Here is a 27,417-nt window from a genome sequence, read left to right on the forward strand (position 1 = left end):
AACACTTACTACTTTCCACAGATTTTATTATTTACGACAATTGTTTCGCCGTCTAAGCGGCTTCATCAGGGTTACATTGCGAAGTGTTGAATTTTGAAATACAATTTCAGCTATATATATACACAAAAATGAGAGTGCCTATGCAGCATTTTTGTGTATATACAATAGCTAGACGGCGAAACAATTGTCGTAAATAATAAAATCTGTGGCAAGTAGTAAGTGTTTACATTTATATTTTTTTACCAAATCAATATGATTTTTCACCAAGTAAGGACTGAATCAATTAAATATTTTGAAAAGTGAATAGGTACAAAATTCATAATATACGGCATAAATTGGCATAATTTTTATATTCTAAGCATTTTAAAATATAAGCCTTATAAATTTCAGGGGTCAAAAGTATTTTTGTCTTGAGTTTTAACGTTCATTATTTTAAATAATAACCAAAACGTTTCTTCAAGGGCTACACACAATTCAATTGAAAACGTATGAGATTTACTCGCATAAAATTTGGAGCAAAAATCGCCTTCAATATCAAGATATTGAAGGCGATTTTTGCTCCAAATTTAGATGTAGATGAACGTAGATGTAGATGAACGTAGATGAGCTTCATAGCAAGCTATGAAGCTCATCTACGAATTTCAAATAAATTTTTAGAAATCCGATGAGATAGATATTGTGTACAATATTGCAGTGTTTTTGTACGAGGAGAATATTTAAAGAGAAGAGTGGGCGTATTTGATGGGATATTTTTCAGCATCAAGAAGAAGAGTTTTAAAACAATTCAAATTGTCCTTAAATCTACACATTAACGGAAAATATACCCCTTCATCCCCCGCATAAGAGTTGGGGCGGTCCAGATGAGCTAAGATTCTGCGCGTGGCTTTCAACAGGTAAATATATAAAACACAAAATTCAACCGATGTCTCCTCATGTTCTTGGTTTAGTTGTTGAACACAGAAGACATTCCCCAATACCTTCGGTTTCCCGCATGGTTTAACCATACAGGTGAGTGATATACAGTTATTTTTCGAGGATTCGCGATTAACTCGCGGTTCTGTTTTTTAACCGTTTCCATTGGTTTGAACGTCTGCGATTTTTATTTTTCGAGGGCAATTTGAATTTTCAATGAAAAATCGAAATATAATATATAAAATAGGATTGATATATATTCTTAATGCAAAATCTTCAAAAATGAAGACATTTTTTGCATTGTATTATATTCAATATGCTAGCATGAAAAACTATCTAGTAGGTGTACACTTCAAATAATATAATTTTTCCCAAATTTTTATTTCTAGTTGAGATTGCTAAGATCATAAAGCATGCCTATAGGTATACTGATTTTCAAGGAAATATGAAATCATATACTTATTATAGTTTTCGAAGTACCTGATTCATACAATTCACAAAATTTATAAGTCAATTATAATTTACTTGATATTAATGGTGCAATGTACTTTTCCATAAATATAATGAAATTTCATTTTTTAACGTATATTCATTGTCATTATGAATCCCTGTTAATATCACGATTCTAAAATTGATGTTGAATGTTCGTTGTTCGACGAAATATTCAGTGAATTGATTGTTTATTAGATGTATACAGTCGTACACTAACTACTTCGGACAATTTTTTAATGAACAGTAGTAAATCATTTATACAAACTAAAAGCAATCCAATAATGAACCGAATATTGTAATAGGTAATAAACATTTCATTGGTTTGGTAGAATTTGTTCCTTGACTCGATAAAATGAATTCATCAATATGATGAAAGACTTTTCATTGTATTAATGTATCTGTTTATCAAAACAATTAACTTTTTCATGGAATTTATTTGAACTTTTGATTCAGTATATCAATTGATATTGACTTTTAATAGTTTTGCGATTCAAAACATTAATTTCTGGTTCAACAACGGTACCATATGAATTGCTGTGAAACCTTACTTTTAATTTTTTTTGTTCCCTTGTATGTAACAGGAAGCGTAGTAAATAAAGTAGCATCTGAATAGTTATTTTCCCGAGGTATCAAACTACAATGAATAGTATTTGCTTGAATCGGCTAAAAGGGTTTAAGTGAGAATTAACTACAAACTTTGTTGAGATTATGTCCGTTCCCCTAATTTTTTCGGGTATAAACTGAAAAAACATATAGGAAAAATATACATTGTGGAGCTTTGACTTGTTCATATATTGGAATAATGGGTTTTTGGCTTGAGGACAGAACAAATCACATAAATCCTTGAATTGTCGACGTTTCGATCCCAAGTTTGGATCTTTTCAAGACTTAAACATTCATTTGTGTATAAATATCAGCTCTAATTACAGACAATAGATCAGTGTAATTTTCTCTAGCAATTTAAAATATATTATTCAAACATATTCCAACATTGAAATATTTCTTAGAAGTAGCCTTATACGTCATGATCCTGCATGATTCTCAAATTGAATTTACCTTTTGAAATGGATTTCTGAGGTGGGGGAACTTGAAATCCATAGGTCATTTGATATAACTAATCAATGTCAACAAAATTCTTGATTAAATATGTTTGAATATCATATTTTATATTGCTAGAAAAAATTTTTATTCACTAATGTATTGTTTGTAATGTTTATGTCAGAGCTAATATTAATACACGAATAAATGCATCAGTCTTGATAAGGATCCAAATTTGGGATCGAAACGTCAACAATTTAATAAGATTTAGTTTGATTTGCCCTGTGCTCAAGCCACAAACTCATCCTAATTCAATATAAGAACTCGAAGAAGACAATTATGGCTTGTACATATATTTTAAAAGTAGTTTGCTGAGTTAAAAAAAAACACTTTTTCTTTTCCATTTTCCTATTCGACTCGGTTCGAAAGATGCAGACTGTTTAAAATTCATAAGAATATTTATTTCTCAGTTATATCTATCAAATCTAATTGAATGGTTCTATCAAAGGAAAAGTTTTTTTGGAATATAGTTTTTCATTGATATGATGAATCTTGTTCCAACACAAAATTCCATCCAAATCTTCCAGTTTCTTCATTAGAATAATTATATTCCATTGAAATACCAAAAATTCGCAGAACCCAACGAATTATGAAAGTAATTACAACGCATATTAAAGAATATTCGATCATTTCGAAAAATAAAAGTATTTCTCATATTTTCTTTTATAATGCGCTGTTTTCGAATAATTTGATAAATTTGATAAAAAATATATATATATATCTGTGAAACTAAAATGAATGGATACTTTGGCTGAAAGCAACTCTGCTGAAAAAACCCACAAATATGAATATTTGCCATGTTGTCACCTTTAGAATTGAAGCACTAGCCGACTTAGTTTAGTTATTCAAGCTCACCTAAACTCAGAGCTGTGACGAGCACTATATAAAAGTGCTTCGAGCACTAAACAACAATTCACACAAAAGTATTCGCGAATACTAAGCACTTTGTAAAAGTAATTCGATATTTCGAGGACTAAGCACTGAGTACTCTATGAGGAACTGTTGAAAGTGAATTCTTTTAATCTGAATAAATATTGTAACCATTCAACACATGTAAAATTATTGACAGGTAAGAGAAGAAATACAGCAGAACTTTAACGAACTGATTCAAAGTAGTAAAATTTTGTAAATAAAAAAAGGATATTGCATGTTGAAGTTAACAATCTGTGAAATAAAAAAATTCGAATGTATGGACAAAACGGGGAAAGAATAAACAAATTTCAAATACTCCTGATAGCGGAAACCTGCAAATGGATAGGACGAATGTGAAGAATTATTATTCCATACTTGAAATTCTATGACTATTTATTTTCGAACTCTCGTACCCTGAAGACGCTCTATTATTTCGTCATAATGTTTGTAATTTACGAAATTTGAGCCGGAAATGGTATCAAACGATAAGGTTAGATTACTGATGATGAATACGTCCACAAATTTGATTCTGTGCTTCCGAATGTAGTTGTTGAGTTGTCAAAATACGACAAGGAGTTCCATTAATATGACTGTACGAATTTTTTTACTCATAATTTCGAAACTACCAATTCGATCGAAATGAAATATTGCCTTCAGATGTGAAATAACAATTTCAAGATTCGTAATCAATTTTATGTTGATCGAATCATAGAAAATTCAAACAGAATATCTTATTATACAGGGTGATTCATTGGTAAATGGGCGGAAGCTAAGGGTAGATAGAGGACACTGGGGCGAGTCAGAATAACCTATATTTGAAGGGTCTATCTCTTTCAATAATCAAGATACGGAGTGTTTTATGAATTTTGTAAATTTCTTCATATACAAATTTCCTCAATTACCCATAACTTTCGAACCACCCTATATATTTTCATGATATTTGGTACGTTTAGTAACTGATTCTTTTTTTCAATATCTAATTAAAGAAAATAAATACCTTGGTTTTAATTTATTAAAAATCAGTAATAAGATTTAACTTGAAATATTTATTGAAAACTTCAGAAGGAAATGTATACCTAAACCCAACAAAATATATTTATAATAAAATAGGTGATACAAATGAAAAAATAAAATAGTAACCAAAACAAGCTACATTGAATTCAGTAAAAAAAATGACTAAAATAAATGTAACAAAAAGTCTTGAACAGCGAAATTATTACAAAATATGTACATGAAAAACCAAAAGCATTTTTAAAAGGAATATTGAACGAATAAAGACAGTTGACAACTATTGATTTCACTAAACTACATTGAAGATAAAAAAAAAATAATTTTCTAAAAAACAAATGTTACACAAAACTCGATGAATGAAATAATATGAAAATCAGTCTTGATTCGAAGAAGGAATCAAAGAAAAACCGCCACTGCTAGTTCCATGAAAAAATTAATCAGACAAAGACTGGAATTGCTTTCGTCTCATGAAAAATTTATAAACTTTGTGAAGTGTTAATCACTAATTTTCAGTTAACAGCTAATTTCTGATGCCTTTAGAATCTAAATAGATATGTGCTGCTTTGTTGACTCACCCTGTATATCAGAATAACAATAATTTATGAACGTATAATATAATTATAATATAATGTATAAACGAGATATTACCCTTTCTCTCTAAATAGGATGATCCAGCACACGAGTCTGATGTTGATTGATGAGAATCAGCAGACAAAATTAGGATATTTGACTCAGTTGATGAACATGAAGGTATTTCTTCGCCATGCAATAATTCCCTGAAGAGATGATTAATAAAAACCTAGTTATGAAAATAATCCATTATATGGAAACATATTATAACAATCAAAAAATCATTTTTAATATCTAAATTACTTTCTCTATTTCAGTATCGTAATGAGTTCATTAAAGTTCTAAAAAGAGTGCTGTAATGAATTCATTACAGCATCGTTTTCAGCTATATTTTTCGTTTTGTGGTTGTCTATACTGACTTCCAATCCTATCAAATTTCAACAAACGTCAATAATTGTAAATATAATAAAATTTGGATATAGTGAAATGATTTGTACATTATTCGCAATTTCTCTCAATTATGTGGTGTTAAATCGATTTCGTCAGACATAATTCACAAATTTAATGCGTAATTGTCAATTATTTCAAAATTCTAAACGTACCATTCATATTCAAATTCCGTAATCTGTCAATTTTTGTAACAATCAAACCAACTGCCAAGATACAATACAAAAGCCACTGAGATATACAGGGTGTCTGGTGAGGAATGGGACAACGTTTAGGTGGTGATGAGGGATGTCTCAAGGAGTGAGAAAATGCCATTTGAAATCATCTGAGGTATATGGTTCCTGATATACAGGGGGTTTTAGAAAAAAAGGGGAAATTTCAAATGACCATAATTCAGGAAATATGAGAGCTAATCCGATGATTTTTCGTATGAACAATGATAGAGTCAGTACGAATCTGTTTGAACGAAAAATTCGAAATGAAATCAGATCCGGACTCAGAAATTTTAGTTTTTCTGAAATTAGGTAAAAACAACACCCTGTATGCGGTTTTCAATTTTTTTGACTTCAGATTCTGAGAGAGCAGGAAAAATACTTTCGAACTCAACTGTCATCCCGAATGGCACAAATTTTTCCTTCTTTCTATGACCCTTCGAATGTCAATCTTCCGATTTTCGCTCCTTACATATTATTTTCTCGACATTTCAGAAACATGAGATCTTAGATAGTTACTCATAAGTAAAAAAAAAGATCATAAACGAATCAAAACTTTTATAAAAACTATCAAAAATGCGAAAAACAGTTAACATTTGGAAAATTAATGACTAATTCTTCAAATATTGTTCGAAATGAAAACCGCCAACTTCTACACATTTATCTGCTCTTTTCATTAAGTTCAAAACTGCTTTCCTTATCACATTCGGGTTGTTTCGTATCTCGTCACATGCGTCTATTATTCGCTGAATTAATTGTTCCCTTGTATTTATTTCTCGCCCGTACACCATAGTTTTAAGGTGTCCCCAAAGGAAATAATCTAATGGTGTCATGTCGGGGGACCGAGGTGGCCATGCTCTTGGACCACCACGACCTATCCATCTATTTGGATATACCTCGTTCAAATGATTTCTCACTAAAATTGAGAAATGTGGGGGTGCTCCATCATGCTGGAAGATAAGTCCTCTCTGATTAATATTCCCTAATAAATTAGGAAGAACATTCATGAGGAAATCTCTATAAAGGACCCCGCACGTTTAGTATGGAAAATGGCTTTCCGTGAAATTGGCTGAATTTTTGATATGTTGTAGTTCTTGATGAACTGATCAGAAAAGTCCTTAGCCACAAAGCTCAAAAATGGACAGTTTTCGAGATATGGAGCTTTGAAAATGGATTTTTTGCAATTTTCGGGGTTTTTGCTCATCAATCGGGGAGCTCTCATTTCTGGTTTTGATGGAATTTGGATGTTCGGCGGCCAGAACCCGACTGAGTCTTATTCCATCGCGAGTAAATTGAGCTTCATCTGTGAATAATATTCTTTGGACATTTCTTCTATGACTTCTTATCCACCTGGAAAATTGAAGCCGTGCGATCTCATCGCCAGGTTCCAACTGCTGGACAACTTGAGGGTGATATGGGTGATATTTTTCACTCTTCAGAGTATTCCAAAAGTACCATTTCGATACTTCATGAATTGAAGCCAATCGTCTGATACTTACTCCCGGATCGTTTTGCACAGTTTCTAAAATATTTTCACGGATATTCTCTTCTATTGTATGTGGTCTTTCAGAAACTGTTATGCTGTGAAAAGTACCATGTTGTTTCGTATGCGCAACAAGGCGGGCAAAAATTTTGTGATTTGGAACCCGACGATTGGGAAAACGTCTACGATACTCCCTTTCAGCTGCTCTTCCGTTCATATCACATTTACCATACACCAAAAGCATGTCAACATACTCTTCATTAAAAAATGTGTGCGGCATGATTTTCAACAAATTGAAGTAAGATTGTATCAACAATTAAATCACTTGTTTGACAGATAACTAAATGCTCTATCTTTTCTCATCATAAATGATAGCACACCATAGAATTGACATAACTGGCAACTAGATTCAAGACTAATGATCGAAATATGTACATGACGAATGAAACTTTGGATATTACAGGAAAAAATGATCCAAATTCATCTGAAAGATCGACTAAGAGAAAAGAAGTTGACGGTTTTCATTTTGAACAATATTTGAAGAATTAATCATTAATCTTGTTCCTACTGAATCATCAATTAGTACTTCAGAAATAGTTCGTAAAGTTTCCAAATGTTAACTGTTTTTCGCTTTTTTGATAATTTTTATGAAATTTTTGATTCGTTTATGACCCTTTTTTTTTCTTATGAGTAACTATCTGAGATCTCATTATTCTGAAATGTCGAGAAAATAATAATATGTAAGGAGCGAAAATCGGAAGATTGACATTCGAAGGGTCATAGAAAGCAGGAAAAATTTGTGCCATTCGGGATGAAAGTTGAGTTCGAAAGTATTTTTCCTGCTCTCTTAGAATCTGAAGTCAAAAAAATTGAAAACCGCATACAGGGTGTTGTTTTTACCTAATTTCAGAAAAACTGAAATTTCTGAGTCCGGATCTGATTTTATTTCGAATTTTTCGTTCAAACAGATTCGTACTGACTCTATCATTGTTCATACGAAAAATCATCGGATTAGCTCTCATATTTCCTGAATTATGGTCATTTGAAATTTCCCCTTTTTTTCTAAAACCCCCTGTATATCAGGAACCATATACCTCAGATGATTTCAAATGGCATTTTCTCACTCCTTGAGACATCCCTCATCACCACCTAAACGTTGTCCCATTCCTCACCAGACACCCTGTATATGTTGGCTTGGTTAATCGATCGTCTAGAGGTATGATTCGATTACCTTGGCTTTCGTCTTTTTCTCCGTGACTTTGTTGGATTTGTAATAATTAAACTCTTTTGAATTATTTACATATATTTACAAAGCCACAATTATACGGTACAAACTCAGTATTGAGAAGATCCTAATTACGTCTTAATTAACAAGTTTCTCACTACGGTACTGAATTCCGTCTTTAACTCGTTTGTTGATTACTCGAAACGTCTTCGTTTATCACGTCCTCGTCGTACTCCAAGTTTTCGGTCGTCTCGTCTTTAATTTGTTCGCGACTCGTCTTAATCTAGTCCGCGAACCGTCTTTTCGTCTTACGTCTTAAGTTGACCGACCGAACTTATTCTTACTTCTACTTCTCAGATGAACTGTCTCGTCTGTACCCGTCTTCGGTTCAATTTGAACTGTCCTCTCTGCCGATTGGAACTACCCTCTCTCGAATATCGACCTCCCTTCTCTCGGTTTGACCACACCCTTAGGGGAAGGTACCATCCCCTAGTCCAATAAGGGCTTATGCCGTACCCCCCCAAAGATCTTCGCGGATTCCTGGAAATCGAATATTCCAGAAGGACTAGAACCTGAAAAACAGATGTAACACATCTGGTACAACCGTCTTGTTCTGGAACTTTCCCAACCCCAGTATATCTCTTAAGTTTTACAACCGACATGACACATTCTTCGACACCCCGAAGAATTACACATCCTTTTTACATTATATGTACAATAATAATTCGTTCCCTGTAAATCAATTGAAACTGTCATGCCCTCGACACTAAAAGAAACTAATAGGTCTCCAAGCATTCGGTTGACCATCGCAATTATTTACAGGGAACAATAATTGGATCCTACATATAATCTGAATTTTTCATTGAATTTCTTCAATATTTCACAACTTGATGAAATAAAGAAAATATCGTATAATACTCGTTGCAGAAGGCAATTCCAACACTCTTGCGTTCGAAAACTCGCTCCTTTGTCGCACGTTTTCGAATTTCGCATTCGTGTTGGAATATGGGTCCATTCTGCAACTTGTGTCAGAATATGTATACTATTTCATTCATAGATCAAATAATCAATATATCTCTGGATCAAATCTCTTGCCCGCATGAAATCGAATTTCTGGCTATGTGCTTGAAACGTTGATGTCGATATCTACATCATTACAATAAGTCTACTCAAGTCTAATTAGAAATGGACACTATCAGATATAATAAAACCACTACAAAAAATATCATCAGCATGAGTTGATGGTAATAAGCATTTTATATTCTTTCATTAAGGAGTAACAAAAAAAAGCAAAAAAATAACACTCACCCTTCAAGCTCCAGAGATTTGATTTCTGTTCGAATAGGTAGGCATACTTTTAATATGTCCTTTAATTTGAGATCTAGGTCCCTAAAATCTTCTGAATTCATAAAAAACACTCTTGATAGAGTTAAATCTATATCATTAAATGTCAAAATATAAAAAAAATACTTTGAGTTTATAGTGATTACCAACGGTTTTGTATAAGGCGGTTGAATTTCCGCTAAATCGGTAAATTCTCTCCTTGTTTATCATGGCGTCCCGGGAAGATGCAACAAACGGATACCTTGAACGAAGGTTATCAGGAGAACTCGTATCGAGAGGTTTCAATCGCCTCAGCTGAGTTCCTTCGTTTGGGATAAACAGGGTGATACTCATCTTAATAGTGAAATTTCACATATTAATAACTCTTTATCTAATCGACCGAATAATTTCAAATTTTTTCTAGTCTAGTCACCCTTTACCATTGCCTTTCTTCAATATTTCTTAAATTGAAGAAATCAGATCCGGACTAGGAAAATTTTAGACTTTCTCTATTTTCGTGAATATAAAATCACCTCCTACGTGAACATTGTGATTTCGTTTCCACAAAGGATTAATTCATAAAAAAATTCAAAATCTCTGCTTGACACCGTCATACAGGGTGATCAATAAATATTTCCTCATTAGTAAAATTTGATACTTCAACAAATCTTGAACTTATCGGTAGAATCATTTCGAAGTTTTTGTCACCCTTCACTTATGCCTTCCTCGAATTGAAAAAACAGAGTCAGACTAGCAAAATTTCAGACTATATATCCGGTGATATCGGATCATCCTGTATGTGAACATTATGATTTTTATGACTCAAAAAGAATATAAGTATTCAAGTAGAGAGTTCAGATTAAGATATCAAATCATAAAAAATGTTCTTAAATGCAATGAATTTATTTGAGAATTATAATCAACAAACTGAATGAATAGAACAGAAACCAGCAACTGAATTGAGAATATTTGAACTTTAAAACAATGAATCAAAAACAAACTGAATTGAATTTGCAGTTCAGGAATTTTTCGAAATGGTATCCCTCCATTTCAATACATTTTTGAGAACTTTGATGTAGTAGCTTAATAGATTTCGCCTTCGTATCTGGTTGAGATTTAATAATATCGAAAGCATAATAATTCTTTGAGGAGGTCAAGCCATATGTCTATCTCTGCCAATTCATTTGTTTTCAAAAATGTTTGTCAAAGATTCCCTTCTTCACTTCTCTTGAGTAGTGCGCAGGAGCTCCATCATGTTGCAACCACAATGTTTCCATTGGAATGTTTTCCAACAAACCAGGAAATAATATTCACGTACAGGGTGATCCAATATTCATTCCGGATCTGTGACCTGTTCGATTTTAGAAATATTGAAGGAAGGGGCTAGCAAATGGTGACTAGACTTCAAAATTTGAAATTATTCGATGTTTAACGAAGAACCTCATATCTAAGTAATACCCAGCTATAAAATAAAAATTAATGATGAGAACATCATTGAAGTTGAAGACGTTTTGGCCAAAGTAGAATTTCTTGGAGTTCGCGAGAATACTACTTACACAATATGATTTCAAGATTATGATCTCAGTAGGAGATTTTTAGGTTTGCATAAGCCCTTTGAATGCACATTGTTACATGTTCCTTGAATCTATTGAGATTCAAGAAACATGTAACAATGTGCATTCAAGGGGCTTATGCAAACCTAAAAAGATTATACCCTCACAGGCATTATCTGACTACAAAATTAAAAATTTTGCTGACGGAGTCTCTGGTTCTTAGTCATTTCAAATTTTGCGACGCAGTTTATGGTCCATGTTTGACTGGAGAGTACAGTAAGAAGATACAGAAGGTACAGAGATCATGTCTGAGGTTTATATATGGGATCCGGAAGTTCGAACCCGTCAGTCACAAGCTCAAGCTTCAAGTCCATCAAAAGTCCCAAGATCCTCGCAGAACTGATGCTTGTCAGCTTAACATCATCCAATACAACATTCAGTCGCGATTGAACCTGTTCCTTATGTTTGCCAAATACAATCATCTTAGTTTTAGACGAGTTCAAGTTCAAGTGATGCCGACGAGAAAAGCAAGCGAGAGCTCTCAGATCATCATTTACTTTCTTACATGCGCTTTTCACCTCTGATGACGAAAAAGTATGGAGTATCTGGGTGTCATCTGCATAACGGAAGTCAATACAGTATTTCAAGCCGTTCGTGAGGAAGAAAGTATAAATGCTAAAGAGCAGGGGGCCAAGCACGGACCCCTGCGGTACACCACAATGAACCGAATCCGGTGTCGAGGAACCCTTATCTGTTTCGACGTATTGAGTGCGACCAATCAAATAGCTTCGAATGAGCTCAACCGCCGAAGGTGCAAACCCAATATGCACAAGAATTGCCAATAAGAGAACGTGATCAATTTGATCGAACGCCTTCGAATAATCCAACAGAATAAGGATGCACGTTTTACCTGAATCAACTACATCCAGGAGTGTAGTACCACAGCTGTAACCCTTGCGAAATCCCGATTGCCGCTGAGGAAGAATTTTGATTCAATCAGTGATCCCGGGATGAAACACCGCAATTCCATGAGAGCAGACGCACTTTCGTAATTGGCTTGAGAATGCCAAAACTGCTTCTGAAAGAATTTGTTCATACACGGTGATGTATCTGAATAACACCGAAAAAATGTAAGGAGTGATTGAGTAATTGAGGTGTATATTTGGTATGAAATTTTTTTGAAGAACCTCCCCCGGAAAAGTTACACTCCTCCGAAGATCATATTTTTTTTAAAATTTTCCATGTTTATTGAGCTAAAAACACGAATTCTGATAAATATTATTTGTCAATAAAATTACATATTCATGCCAAATTCCTACCTTCATTTTCATCACAAAATCACCTCTTACAATTTTTCGGTGTTATTCAGACACACCCTGTATAAGGTCATTTACCCGTTGAAAATATATATCACCTCTCGATGGAGGTTAGACTTAAATGAATAGATAATTTCTAAGAACAAGAATCGGATCAAAATTACTATTTCACTCGAAATCTGAATTATACTATCTCAATCTTACAAGTTTCACCATTTCACTTTTATTATAATACAGGCTAATCTAATCTAAGAATATATATGAAAGAGGTTATCTTCAACATTTTCCCTCCTTGAGTCACGAGAAATTTTGAAGAGCGCCTCAACTGATTCTTTTGGGTCGCAAAATGTTCTTGAAATGTCTTAGTTCTCGAATTGAAGAAGTCCTTTCCACCATCTTAGCTCTGATATTTTTTTCGGAGTACATCCACGGGAAGGACTATCAGCAGGATTACTATCGGAAAACTTCTTGATAGGATTTATGTATCTTTTTTCTTTGAATTTGGTAGGTAAATTTTCAAGACGTTTCTTCACCAACTCTGAATAACTTGGCAATAGTGGATGACCTCCCGTCCAAGGCATCTTGACTTCATATATACCTTTTTCAGCTTCGGCTTCTTCTTTTTGGGTGGCATTAACTTTTTCTATCGCAGTAGGATCTCCCTCAAAAGCCTGGTCGCTGTCAGATTCGTCAATTTCTTCCGAAATTCATCCACCAAAACATTCATACTTTTTATTTCGTCTTCAAATTCACGAAATTCTATGAAGGGAAGTTTCAATTTTCTTCGGGAAGTCACACATACTTTCTCTCAATTAACTTTGCTAACTCTGATATATTTCCGAGTGTAATCATCTATATCTGTAATCTCGGATTATAACTCATCAGTATTACAATCAGCTTTCAATAGACTATCAAACATCTCTTTGTTCAATTCATTCATCCAAGATTCTTAAATATGCTTCTAGTTACACCTCATCTGGATTATCTTCCTCCAGCTTATCCATCAAAGCAATATAAATCACATCTCGATGGAGATTAGACTTATCTCAGTATAGATATACTTCAAGAACTAGAATCGGTTCAAAATTGCTATTTCACCCGTAATCTGAATTATATTGTCTCAATCTTACAAGTTATTGAATTTAACTTTTTTTATAATAACGGCTATTCCAAAAATATATATGATAGGGGTCATTTTCAACAGTTTTAGACTATTCAAATTGTCCTGGATTAGAACTGATAACATGTAGGCATGAAACCCCATATACGAAACTCAAACAAGGACAGAAAACAAACGTATTAACATATATTGGGACTTGACAGTCCGATTGATCATATGATTGAACACCTGATATGGCGATGAAGAATAAGGTGGAAAAAAATCACTGTCATCATTAGATTAGATACAAAGATAGAGAAGAAATTGCCAAATATGTACGAACATAGCGCGACATCTGAAAGACATATGGTAGAGTCGACATAGAGCCTTCAATAATAAATTATAATGTGTTGTGTATCTTAGGACCATAAAACACCTATCTGATCTATAGTTAACATTATTCGTCATATCATTTACCCTCTTTCCTCCTCATTTACACAGAATTGACATTGATGCTTGAGCGGCCGAACATGTAGAGACCACTTATGTGTTGAAAAAATGAAAAAAGAAAATATATACACGGTATACATATATGAATTTTCGAAAATAGACGAAGTTGGAAATTTTCGATTTATTCACATAAACTGGAATGAGATATCTCGTGATTGAATACGAAACGTAAAACTCTTCAAAAAAGGTTATCAAGAGAGCAAGGAGCTTCAATGAACTAATTCAATAATGAAGCAATCACAAAATGAGAAACACCGAAATGTCTTAATAAGTAATAAAAAGAGAAAAAATGAATTCCTTATATTGGAATGCCTGAACCTTGTTTCAAGAGTTGTCCGAAATGAAAACCATTCGTTTATACATATTTCTCTTGTCGAATTCGAGATTGGATAAGGCCTTCCGAATCGAATCAGCAATATTTATAAATATTCGCTTAGAACGCCGCGTTACTATGGCGGTAGATCTCTGACTGGGTATCCATTAGACGATCCACCCGGTATACTCGGTTGATTCTAGGTGACTTTTAACCCAGGACGCAACATTTGACATCAGCCCACACAAGCTATTTTATGCAAATATCTTTTCATTACGACAAATGGTTTAAAGAAAAAGTTTCAATAATTCTATCATCAAAGAAAACATCAAACCTTGAATATCGAGATATTAACAAATCAAATATGAGATTGTGGCTCTCAGTAGATTCTTCGTCGTCGTTCTTTTAAATTAAAAGTACGACGAATCAAAATCTACTGAGGTTCACAATCTCAATGAACGACGAATATGAAGTTTTTTACCGCCCGCCAATAGTGGTTCAGCGCTATCGCTAATATTTAGAAACAGTGTCAACAAGTTTTATCATGGGAGTCGGACTTCTTCTCGAAGGTTATTTGTTATTTCTATGGCAATGGCCCAATCAGTAAAATTATGATTTGCGAAATTCAGGTCGGTACTGGAAATGTAATTGACCGTACAATATAATATACAGGGTGTTTTATTGGTAAATGGACATACGTAGGGTAGAGCTACCCTAGACGAGTCCAAAAAACCCATATATGATAGGTCTAATCTTTCCCACAGCCGAGATAAAGGATGGTTTATGAATTCACCAATATTTTCAATTCCTTATAACATTTGAACCATTGATTGATAATTGGAACTCACAATTCACTCCATTAGGTCGTTCGACTGATCTTAAAACTAATTGAAAAAATCAGGTCCGTATTAGAAAAATATGGGACTATTCACAAGCTGCGATTTAACACCCTGTAAAGTGGAATATTGGAATTTAATGGAAATATTCGGAAAGAGCAGACATTTTTCAATAGGGATCAGTAGATGTTAATATCCCGCACGTCACTCAACTCATGGAAAATTTCGGCCAAAAATTTAGTTCATTAGAGGAATTTCACTAACTTCTCAGAAAAATCGTAAATTGAGATTAAAATAGAAAATTTTCTTGTTCCGCTGATTGGATACATTAATTCAGTGGTATGTTTTGATATTCTGACAATTATATCTCACAAAATAATGAAATGTTAGAAATTATTTTGTGTCAAATTCCACAAGAGTTTATTCGAGTAGGCTACAACAAAATCTATGACATAAAATTTTATAACTGATGGAACTGGTACAGACATTTTTTTGTTATTGTGGTTTGTTCTTGTTATTGAAAACGAACATAATAACGAACATAAATTCTCGAATCAAGAATATGTTGTTAATGTATGGTTTTGTGACGGTAATGGTAGAATTCCAACCGAGATTCCCTAATAGAAAATTGGCACACCACGAAACTTTTCATTCAGTTTTCGATTATATTCGTGAAAAAGGTCAGTTTCCAACATCAAAATTGAATGATTATCAAGTAAGTAGTCACTTAAATATCGATGAAGACATTTTTGAAATGAAAAAGATTCTTCCAGAAAATAGCACTAGGAGGATTGCTCAACGTACGGAATGTGACTGTATGGCTCAGATTGAAGAAACATAACCTTTACCCTTTTCATGTCCAGAAAATACGATTGGAGTCGATGGATTTTAAGAAATGAGAGAATAATGAATAGAATTTTATTCACTGATGATGCCATTTTCATGAGGGATGGCGTCTTCAATTTGAGGAATTCGGATATGTGGGATGAAGAAAATTCTCATGAAATCAGGTACACCATATCCCAACACAAATTTTCAAAGTACGTATGGTGTGGAGTTTATAAGAACCAATTGATTGGGGTACACAGCCCATCAAGATGGCTTAAGGCTAGTCTTCATTCATTTATTTATTTTTTTAAATAAATAAGGTTTAGGAAATCTAGATTTTTCAGAATTGGTTAATTCTTGTTATGTCCTTAGTGCAGGATAAGGCGATGCAGAAACGTCATAAGTGACCATCGTAAATTATACTTTTGGAAAGGTTCAGATGGATCCGGTCTCCATATTTGATAATGCCAATATTCTGTGTTCACGTTGATTTGATGATACATTGTTTGATATCACATGTGAAGCAGTAACGAAAATAGCAAATATTTAATCGAAGAGAAGCCATATCCTTTTGTTATTTTGGACCAGTATACGTCATTAAGAATTTCAGAAACGAGAGATGAATTAATAATTTATTCTTTGAACACTGCATGATAGACGATATAACAAGAAATGAGTGACTTGAAATCTTCCATTGAAACTGGAATATGACGATTGTCAAAATAGTCTTTCATGAGTTGAATTTACTTTTCTTTGAAAGTAGGATTTTTAAGGAAATAATTCTCAAACATGCAGAACCGTCGATAAGACTGAGAGTAAGTATCATAAAAAATTGGAAAAGTCTATCGAAAAGGAAGTGGTACAAAAAATCTACCTGATGGTTAATGAAATGTTGAAGTCGAATATATTTCCTCGCAAGTTTGTGTTTTGTCTTCTTAAGACATGATTGTTGGCTTAAAAATCTGTTCGATCTCCCAGAATTTTTGCAAGAATAGATGTGAATTTGAATCGGCTAAGGCGAGTAAAGAAGTAAAATTACAACTTGTAGTGTAGTAGAGACACGTCCTTGTAGAACATATCGAAAAGAAGTCTTCAATGCGACCGGTTGATTCGATCTACTTCAAACTCTACCAGATTTCAAAATGAAGGGTACTAATTCGGCACCTATAAATAAGCATATCTATAGGACCTGGTTGGTAGAATTTGTGATCGGCCAATTTCAAGTTATGAATATGAATCAAGTCCTGAGGTTTCATATCAGTTCTTGGTTGAGTTGAGCACACTTCATCTTTAATAATGAAGCTTGGACCAGCACTATCACGGCAGGAAGTTATACCATGCGTGGTGAATGTTGTCATTCCATTAAGACCTTCCACAGGTATTAATAGTTTCTATCGAAGTCTCAAATGTCGGACACACGAATCTGATATAAAGTTCACCATAGAACCAGTGTCTAAAAGTACTTGAATTTTCTGGAAATGACCATAGAAATCTTTAACATGTTCATCATATGTTGACAATAAAATAGTAGATTGAATTTAAGATTGAACGAGAATTGGTACTTATAAGAGGTAGGTTGATTGAGAGTACTAATTAGATTTTGAATTATAATGTTGTTCGTGATAATTTGAAGTTGGTGGTGAAGCCCTACTGATTTATTTGTAGATTGATTGAAATGTAGAATAGTGTAGAGAAGAGTTTATGGGAAGAGCTACAATTTCTAACGGAATGAGGTGAAATCAAACAATTCACACATAAATTGTGCTGTTTGGCCAAAGAGAAGCGATCATGTGGCTTTTTGGCCAGAAATAGTTGACATTTGTACAAGAGATATAAAGAAGAACACAAAATGCATTTTGTAATCTGGTTCGATTCATCAAATTGATTACTGGCTTGTAAGGAAACTAGAAATAAATTTTTTTCGATTAAATGATTGAAAAGATTGTTGACGAATCCTTTCATTTCCCATAAGAAAAGTACCGAGCTGGACTGACTTCAATGCTGAACATTGTCTCTCCAAAAATGAGACCAATTGTCTATAAGTAGAAATATCATCACTCACACTATTCTCCAATTCTAAATCTCTGCACTGAGAGAAATCCATATTTTTTAATCAATAAAGCAATTATTTGGAGGTTATTTATTCACAACTATTACAGCAATATATTCATTGATAGTTAAATTATGCATTCAAAAAAGTTTATCGATAGAGAATAAAATATTTGTTTACAAGATATTTGATAATATTTAATATATTTCGGTTATAAATAATTTATTTGAACTCACGTTATCTCCACAAATAACATAAATTCATTATCAACAAATTTTCAACAGGTAGTTAACGAACATTTGCTATTTATAATTATAAATTAAACACTTACAAGAATTCAATAATTTATTCATTCAAAATATAGGATTTATTAATAATAAACAAACTGACATAATTCTAGCGATCCAATCTATGGAAAAGTTCCTCCAAAGAGGAGCGCATCTCTTTGAACTTTTCCTTTGATTTGAATTTCCTTTTTAAACATAAAATTTGTGTTACTATGGGCTTGAACGCCGCTTAGCACATTTGTACCGAATTCTGTGTTAAGATCGTTTGTACCTGCTTAGTTATTAGTGATGTTGGCAGAACAGTGGTTAGAGGGAACAGATGCGATCAAGATGACCAGGGTTTCAAACCCGGATACCCTCAATATGAACTCTAATAAATTACCTAGTTTAGCAAACGATTTTTCTCAGACCCTAACAATCGGATAATAGAAACAACAAAAACATAATTATCTAAGAAATACGTTAACCATTACTGAATTGAAAAAATTTTTTAATTCAGCATGGATAGATATTACATATAAACATAATTATTACTCAATGATATATTAACCTCAACTATATTTATTTCCTTCAAATGGATATTTCTTCAGCATTATTAATATAAGTTATGCGTAAATAAATGGAGTGCAATAATAAATGATGATTATTGGTGGGATTTCAAATGAATTATTTATTTCCATTAAACTAATATTTCTTTGTCCATATATCCAATATATGATTTATTAACTATAATGTATTTTCGACAATATCAAATAAACACTTCTCTCAGTGTATACAATACAAGGGAGCAACAACAATGATCGACAGAACCAACCCAATAATACAAAATTAATCGATAAAAAATCGATAAAAATACACGTAAACAATACATCTATCGCCATAGATAATATTGAATTTCCGAAAATGGAATACAAACTCCCTTGACTCAGTATCCGATGCCTCGTTCATATGTACAAAAGCCGTGGAACTACCCAAGTGGCCGAAATAGAAGAACGAAGCATAAAACATTGGAACAGATCAGTCTCAATCGGGCTCATCGCAACATAATATAGTATACTCAGGTCAGGCCAATATTTCAGAGTTCATTCATAACAAATGCATCGTTTCATATACTTCCACGATCTTCCAATGCAACAGAGAATAATCCCGCTGATTCGACAACGAGAGGAAGGTACAACGGCCTCCAAGCTGATCAACAACGGTGGTGGAATGGTTCAGATTTATCAAGTTTAAGCAAAATCCAACCAAAGACAAAGACAAATTAGATCTGCTGTTGGTTCTTACTCAGTATAATCCATCATTGAAAAATATATACAAAGAAATTAAGTCACAATATGATAGGGAATTAGTTGAACAAAAAAATCAAATATATGAGCCAAAAATAGCAGCATCCGACAAAAAAAATGAAGCATTATGGTCAGTCGTCAAATCCATAAAAGCAAATGAAGCAGACAGAGAATTACCCATAAAGAAAGATCCTATGCAAACTGCTAATGAACTGAATGAATACTTCATCGAAATAGCTTCAAATTTAACTGCCAACATAAAAATGAACAACGCTTATCCCAGTCAAAGAAAACTAGATAAATCTATGTATCATAAACAAATAATCAGAGAGCAACTATGGGATATGAAATGCATGAAAAATAAGCATGGTATCTCAAATAAGCTAATAAAACAAACCGTAGATGAAATTGAAGATCCATTAGAATACATAGTCAATAAATCATTGAAACTTGGAATTTTCCCGGATAAATTAAAAACGGCAATAATAAAACCCATTTACAAAAAAGGACACCCAATTAATTATGAAAATTACCGTCCTATAAGCATACTACCATCTTTTTCTAAAATATATGAGATGGCTTTCTGTAGACAACTAGTGAACTTTATGCTGGATATAAATGTAATATCCAAAAATCAGCATGGTTATCTAAAGGGAAGATCATGACAAACAGCAGTATACCAGTTCATCAAAAAAATATTAGATGCTTTTGAGGGTGATGAATTGTCTTTGGGTTTATTTCTGGACTTATCCAAAGCTTTTGACCGCATTCATGCTGACAAACTTCTTGAAAAACTGGAAAGAAGCGTGATTAGAGGACAAGCTCTAGAATGGGTAAAATCATATTTTGAGAATAGGACACAAATGGTTGAGATACAAGCGAATGGAGAAACATTCAGATAAACATAGATGATCATTAAATTTGGAATTGGACAAGGAAGTGTAGCAGGCGCAATGTTCTCCATCATATATATCAGTGAGTTTGGAGAAGAAATAGAAGGAGTTAACTACAAGGGAAGAATGGTCAATTATGCTGATGATACCAGCATTTTAATTATTGAAAACCAATGGCCAGAATTAAAGGAAACAGCTTCAGACGTACTGGCACTTGCCAATTCCTGGTACAGCAATAATAATCTGATACTAAATAAAGAAAAGACCAATGTTTTAATGTTTCACTACATCAGATCAGGCATAGAGAACCCAAGTAGCATAAAATTGAATGATCACACATATAAAGTTGATAAATGAGTGATGTTTTCAAGATACAGACGTTGAATGTATACTGAATAAATAACAATTACAACGATATTTTCAAAACGAGGAATTTGTTTTTATTTGGAAAACAAGTAACACCCTGTTTCTTGAAAACAAAGTATTTCTGGACAATGACCTACAGGAACTTTCTGACTCCAACCATTTCAGCGATTAATATCGTGAATTCATTCGCAATGCTTATGAATAACCCTGTACATATATGTATATAATTTTCCAAAAAGCAAATTTTTAAATTGAGTCATGCTCAAGCAAGGTACATAAATATATTCCAAATTTGAATACAAAATGCATATATGAAATCAAAGAATACAGAATCGTTCATATTATGCTCATAAGAAAAAATAAGGCTCATTTTCATATTAGGTAATTAAATTATTTTCAATAAAAGTATTGGAACTCGTATTTTGATAATAAATTTCACCAATTTGCTACCTCCAAAATATTCTTATGGGAAGAAATGAATTTCTGGGGAATATAAATCTCTAATTTAATGCACAATCCAAATTATGCAATGAAAATTATGAGCATTTTTCAGATACAAATATTCGCATTCCATATTTTCAGTAAGAAATTGTGAGGAAAGCAAAATATTCAGCAACCGTTCTTCCTTACCATCACGGCTCGTCTCCGTGAAAATTTCATTCAATGAAAGGATGGAATTATTCGATCAACTAAATACAATTTACTACATCGATAAGGAAAATATTGAGTTAGAGTTTGCATCTACGTGGCCCTAACTCCAGAATAACCGGTGGCACAAGACTCAAGAGACACAAAGTTTACAGGCAACAAAGAATTTTTGAGTTCGATATAGGAAAATGTTCGAAATTAATGCAATGAATTCTCAAAAATGAAGATGTTTAATGAATTTAAACATAAATGTTTCGAATTCTGGAAACCATATACACTGCGCAAAAGAATTAACGCACATTATGGAAATCTCAAATTTATTCTACAACTGAATGTGTTCTCAATGATAATTATTTTTATCAGAATTATGCATGCATCTGTTATCCACTTTCAACGTTTTTCTTCAATACAGATGTTTTTTCCCAGCAGGAATAAAAAAAGATGAGATTATCAGATTTTGAATGTATTGGCTCCATTCTGAAATCAATTGTTCTCGATCAATTCTAGTGATCAATAGTTTTTCTTTCGTTTGATTTTCTACACTCGATCGCTATGCAACGCGAAACACGCAATTTGACCCAAGAGGAATGTGCCCAAGCGGTAGTTTTGCGAGAAGAAGGGTGGACATACATACCCAAGAATTGCAGAAAGGTTTGGAGTTTCCCATACAGGTGTGTCCAGAATGTTGCAGCGATTCAGGGAGACAGGTATGAATGTCCGAAGACCAAGACAGGGTAGACCACGGGTAATTCAAGAACGTTACTTGAGAGTTTCTTCGTTGAGACAACAGTTTGCAACCGCTCGCCACCTTCAAAATCAGCTTGAGCAAACTCATGGGGTGCAAATTAGCACTCAGACAATAAGAAATCGCCTCAGAGAATATGATTTAAGGCCTCGTGTCGCGGCAAGAGGCCCAGCTCTTACTCCAGCCCATCGAAGGGTGTGTTTGGATTTTGCGAGAGAGCATATCCATTGGAAAGAGGCTGATTGGGAAAGAGTGCACTGAGCATATCTTTCATGTGGACGTCTGTATACAAGGGAACGTCGATCACAATGGTAGAGGCAGAATCTAGACTCATCTCTGAAGACAACTCTTTCCCAATCAGCCTCTTCCCAATGGATATGCTCTCTCGCAAAATCCAAACGCGCTCTTCGATGGGCTGGGGTAAGAGCTGGGCCTCTTGCCGCGACACGAGTCCTTAAATCATATCCTCTGAGGCGATTTCTTATTGTCTGAGTGCTAATTTGCACCCCATGAGTTTGCTCAAGCTGATTTTGAAGGAGGCGAGCGGTTGCAAACCGTTGTCTCAACGAAGAAACTCTCAAGTAACGTTCTTGAATGGCAGTTGTTACCCGTGGTCTACCCTGTCCTGGTCTTCGGACATTCATACCTGTCTCCCTGAATCGCTGCAACATTCTGGACACACTTGTATGGGAAACTCCAAACCTTTCTGCAATTCTTGTGTATGTCCACCCTTCTTCTCGCAAAACTACCGCTTGGGCACATTCCTCTTGGGTCAAATTGCGTGTTTCGCGTTGCATAGCGATCGAGTGTAGAAAATCAAACGAAAGAAAAACTATTGATCACTAGAATTGATCGAGAACAATTGATTTCAGAATGGAGCCAATACATTCAAAATCTGATAATCTCATCTTTTTTTATTCCTGCAATCAAGCATATGTGTCGATGAATCTCAGTATTAGCAGAGTAAATGTAACCATATGAAGTATAAATTATGCCTTTGTGACGTATCTTGGCCTACTTTTTTCACACACTTGTTCCATAATGAATTCACCCAAATGAATGTAATTTACGAATTTTAGAACAAGATGATTTGATTCAAAATTGAATCTCAATAATTCTCTTACGGAATTTCAAGCGTAGGTCACGGAGTTATATACATACTTCTGAGAATTTGTTTTTCGAGGATTGAAGTAATACCAATCGGATTAAGCTGCAACTGATAAATCAGTTGCCAAATAGAAAAACGATTGTTTATGCAAATTTTCGTGAGGATTATATATTGTGAAGATATCATCTGAACGTGTACATATCATATCATTCACGAATATTTGTACATGAGAAAGCTGTGTGCAAAATGGGTGCCGCGACAGCTCACAATCGATAAAAAGTAACAAAGTGTTAATGATTCTGAGCAGTGTTTAAAGCTGTTTAAGTGCAATAAACCTGAATTTTTGCGTCGATATGTGACAATGGATAAAACATGGCTCCATCATTTCACTCTGGAGTCCAAATGACAGTCAGCTAGTAGACTGCACACCATTAGCCGAATCCAAAGCGAGGACAAACACAACAGTCAGCTGGCAACGTTATGGCATCAGTATTCTGGGATCCGCAAGGTATAATATTTATTGATTACCTCCAAAAGGGCCAGACCATGAACATCGATTACTAGTTTTATTCGGTCGTTGAAAGGATGAAATCGTTCAAAAACGATTTGAAAGGAAGGTGCTGCTCCATCAAGACAATGCACCGTGTCACAAATCAATGAAAACAATAGCAAAATTGCTTGAATTGGGCTTCGAATTGCTTCTGCATCCACCATATTCACCAGATCTGGTTCCCACCGACTTTTTTCTGTTCTCAGACCTCAAAAAAATGCTCGCTGGAAAGAAATTCAGCGCCCATGAAGAAGTACTCGAAAAGTATCGAAAAGTTGGAAGATCGCTATAATCGCTGTATAACCCTTGAAGGCAACTACGAGTATGTTAAATAATAAAATCGAATTTTGCCAAAAAAAATGTGGTTTACTATGGTAGACTGGGGACTTCTCCATTGGCCCGTTATGTTCTTCAAATATAACCTCACAAGACAGTGTTAGTTCAACTCATCGAGTAGGAGATATGTGATTTGGCCTGTCTTTGACTATTGATTGTCCGCCAGAACGCAAGCTTCTTCTTTTGTTTGCATTCCTTAACTGCCATCGCACTTCGAAACGTGGAAATAGTTATGTTTATCCTCAAATTGCAATTATTTTTTTATAGATTTGGTTCATTTTATGTGTTATCATTGTAGGCCTCCAAGTGATTGCTGGTGGAGAATACTTAGGTGCAATTTGACCAGTCTAAGAAATTCATAATATGCTCCTCCTAGAATCTTGAACTTGTGGAAACGCAGCATTTTATTTCCCAAACGTCCGTCCCCTTAGCACTCTTTCATCGATATCCAACATTTTGACATTTTGTCATGTCCAACGCCGTCTGGCTTGACGACATGGCTTGACGAACCTCATGAAGTGATTCTATATCCATAATTTTTGAATCAACCATCATTCATGGGTCTCTCTGTGACGTAAAGGAGACGGCCTCCGATCACTTTCTCACGTTCCACAGAGCAATAAAAGAATTATTGAATGCGTTCCACACGGCTTCGTTCGTAACTCTGAACAGGGACGCTTTGACAGGTTACAGGTTCAAAAATCAATTGTAAGCTGCTATGAGCAGGCTAATTATTATTTTTATCTAAGTATATATAAAACCGCTTGCACATATACGTCAAACTTTAAACGTAAAATCACAGCCCAAACGGGACCATCTAGAGCAAAAATGACAAGAATAAGACCCCCCTCAAAATCGTCTGGAGATCCCGGGAAAAATCCCAAACCTTCGATTCTCCCCGCGGTTTTCGAGTATACGGGGTGTTTCGGATCATTTTGACATTTCAAGTCCAATATTTCTGTGGTATCTGTGGACAATTTGGCTGTCAGTGTCATGTTAATAATAAATACTCCATTTCGATATATGAAAGTTCTTGAAAAAGTTTGCAGTTTCCAAAATTGTTATTCAATATTTAAATAAATGCCGACAGATAAAATGCAAAGTCTTCGGCGAATCGAAAATTCGATAGATATTTGTCAAAATTTGGAAATGAACATTGATATCACCATCGAATGCATTTTCCTCAACTCAGGTTCGTTTGAAGGGTTTGTATTATTTGGATGAATGTTACTTTATTTCAGGAATTTTTCGTTTATTTTCCACAAACTATAAAACTACATTCCCTTTCGTGAGAATTTGAATTTATTGCGACAGAAGATGGAAGTACCAAAGAGAACAGAAGCTTCATTCATCAATTCAGTCTTGGATTGGAGTAAAAGTTATGCTACTATGAAACAGTATTAAACAGATAGAAAAACTCCTTATAGATAATTCACAATTGGCTTTATTACTGGAAAAAAAGAGCCAAGTTAGTCAGATAACAGTCGAAAGTTTCCATGTGTTTTTTGAATATCTAAAATATACACTTTTACGACAGAGGAGTGCAAAAATATAAGTGACCACTCCGTTTTTGAAGAATTTGAGTGCAGTGCTGTTGAATTTATAATGAATAAGTCAAATCTTTCATACTAATAATTTCAACTATATATACCCTGTTATATTATATTCCGCTCAACTGAAACATGTATTAATAAGCCTTGGAAATTAGAGACTCTCAAACTTATCACCTGATTTCTCAAAAAGGTTTCACCAAGATAAGATATTGTAGGTAATTGCTTATGAGGTAACATAGGCCATGGGTATTTGAAAGGCAAGTCTATTCATTATGTCTCTTTTTAGTTGGTTTATTATAGCTATACTGAATATTTCTAAAAATAACATTCACTTTAGATGTGAATTAATTAAATTTGGACTTATGCATCATATCATATATGACTATGAAATTGAGAAAGACATATTCTTCTAAATTATTAAGTCTTTTGAATAGTACTTTGAAGATATTGATTTCAATAACGTATGGAATATATCAGTTGAAATACTAGTCAAAATGTTACGACAGAAATAAATTTTGAAGGATCATTCAGTATATGAAGAATTTTAACATGGCAGTCACTTTCGAAATTGGTATCAATTTTGCAGCAATTCAATGAAGGTATAAAATACTTTAAAAAGCAACTATTTATTGAAAATTTCCATGTCATGAATGATCAAATTTGTATACAAATGTAGATACCTACCTATTTGTTCACTAAAGTTTCCAATCTTTTAATCGTTATAGGAATAGGTGCTATATGGCCATTTCAAAAATGCTATCCTACTGATTTATTCATTGCTTTTCATTTTGGTCAGAATTAAAATTTTCATTGATTCAGATCCAAAGTTAACATTTGAAAAAATCAAGTCAAACCCACTAATATGGGTCAATAGTATTGGCCGATACAATTTTAGTACCGATTTCAAATACTCAGTTCCTTTTGACTGAAGTAAAAATTGAACAATGATCTTTGTATCTTGAAATGAGTTTTGCATTTTTCCAGTGTTCAACAATGAGATAATTATCAAATTGACTCAAGAAATTAACAGAGTATGCTATATCAGGACTAGTTAATACTGCTAAAGATGTTAATAAACCTATTGATTTCTTATATGGTTTATCATTACAACTCTCTTTTGTTGAATCAAAATTCAATTTAGTTTTCACATGTTCACAATCAGACATGTTGAATTATTGCAATACATATTTGAAGAATATAATCGATAGCTTTACTACCTTTTCCATAATTTCTAGTAATATTCATCCCTAATCATTTTTTAGCTTCCCCTAATTTCTTAATCATAAAATTTTCTATCAGAAAATTAATTCAGAATTAACATTAGTTGAAACAAAAAGTCATCCACGTACAATGCAACAATAGTAAGCCAATTATTTTTTGATTTATGTAAATACTATGATCAATTGTTGATCTTTTGAAACTTATATCTATCAAAATTTTATTTACTATATAGGA

The 27,417-nt window shown here is 33.7% G+C and overlaps 1 protein-coding gene across 1 annotated transcript in view; it reads left to right on the forward strand.

The window, feature by feature from the left end:
- The first annotated feature begins 869 nt into the window (after window positions 1-869).
- Window positions 870-27,417, forward strand: part of LOC123688887 (RYamide neuropeptides-like) — an 84,403-nt gene continuing 57,855 nt past the window's right edge. Inside the window, exon 1 of the mRNA XM_045627624.1 lies at window positions 870-1,008. The gene's annotated coding sequence lies outside the window, so the exon portion shown is untranslated. The remainder of the gene's footprint in view (window positions 1,009-27,417) is intronic.

Source organism: Harmonia axyridis, chromosome 1 (genome assembly GCF_914767665.1).
Source record: "Harmonia axyridis chromosome 1, icHarAxyr1.1, whole genome shotgun sequence".
Classification (NCBI taxonomy): domain Eukaryota; kingdom Metazoa; phylum Arthropoda; class Insecta; order Coleoptera; family Coccinellidae; genus Harmonia; species Harmonia axyridis.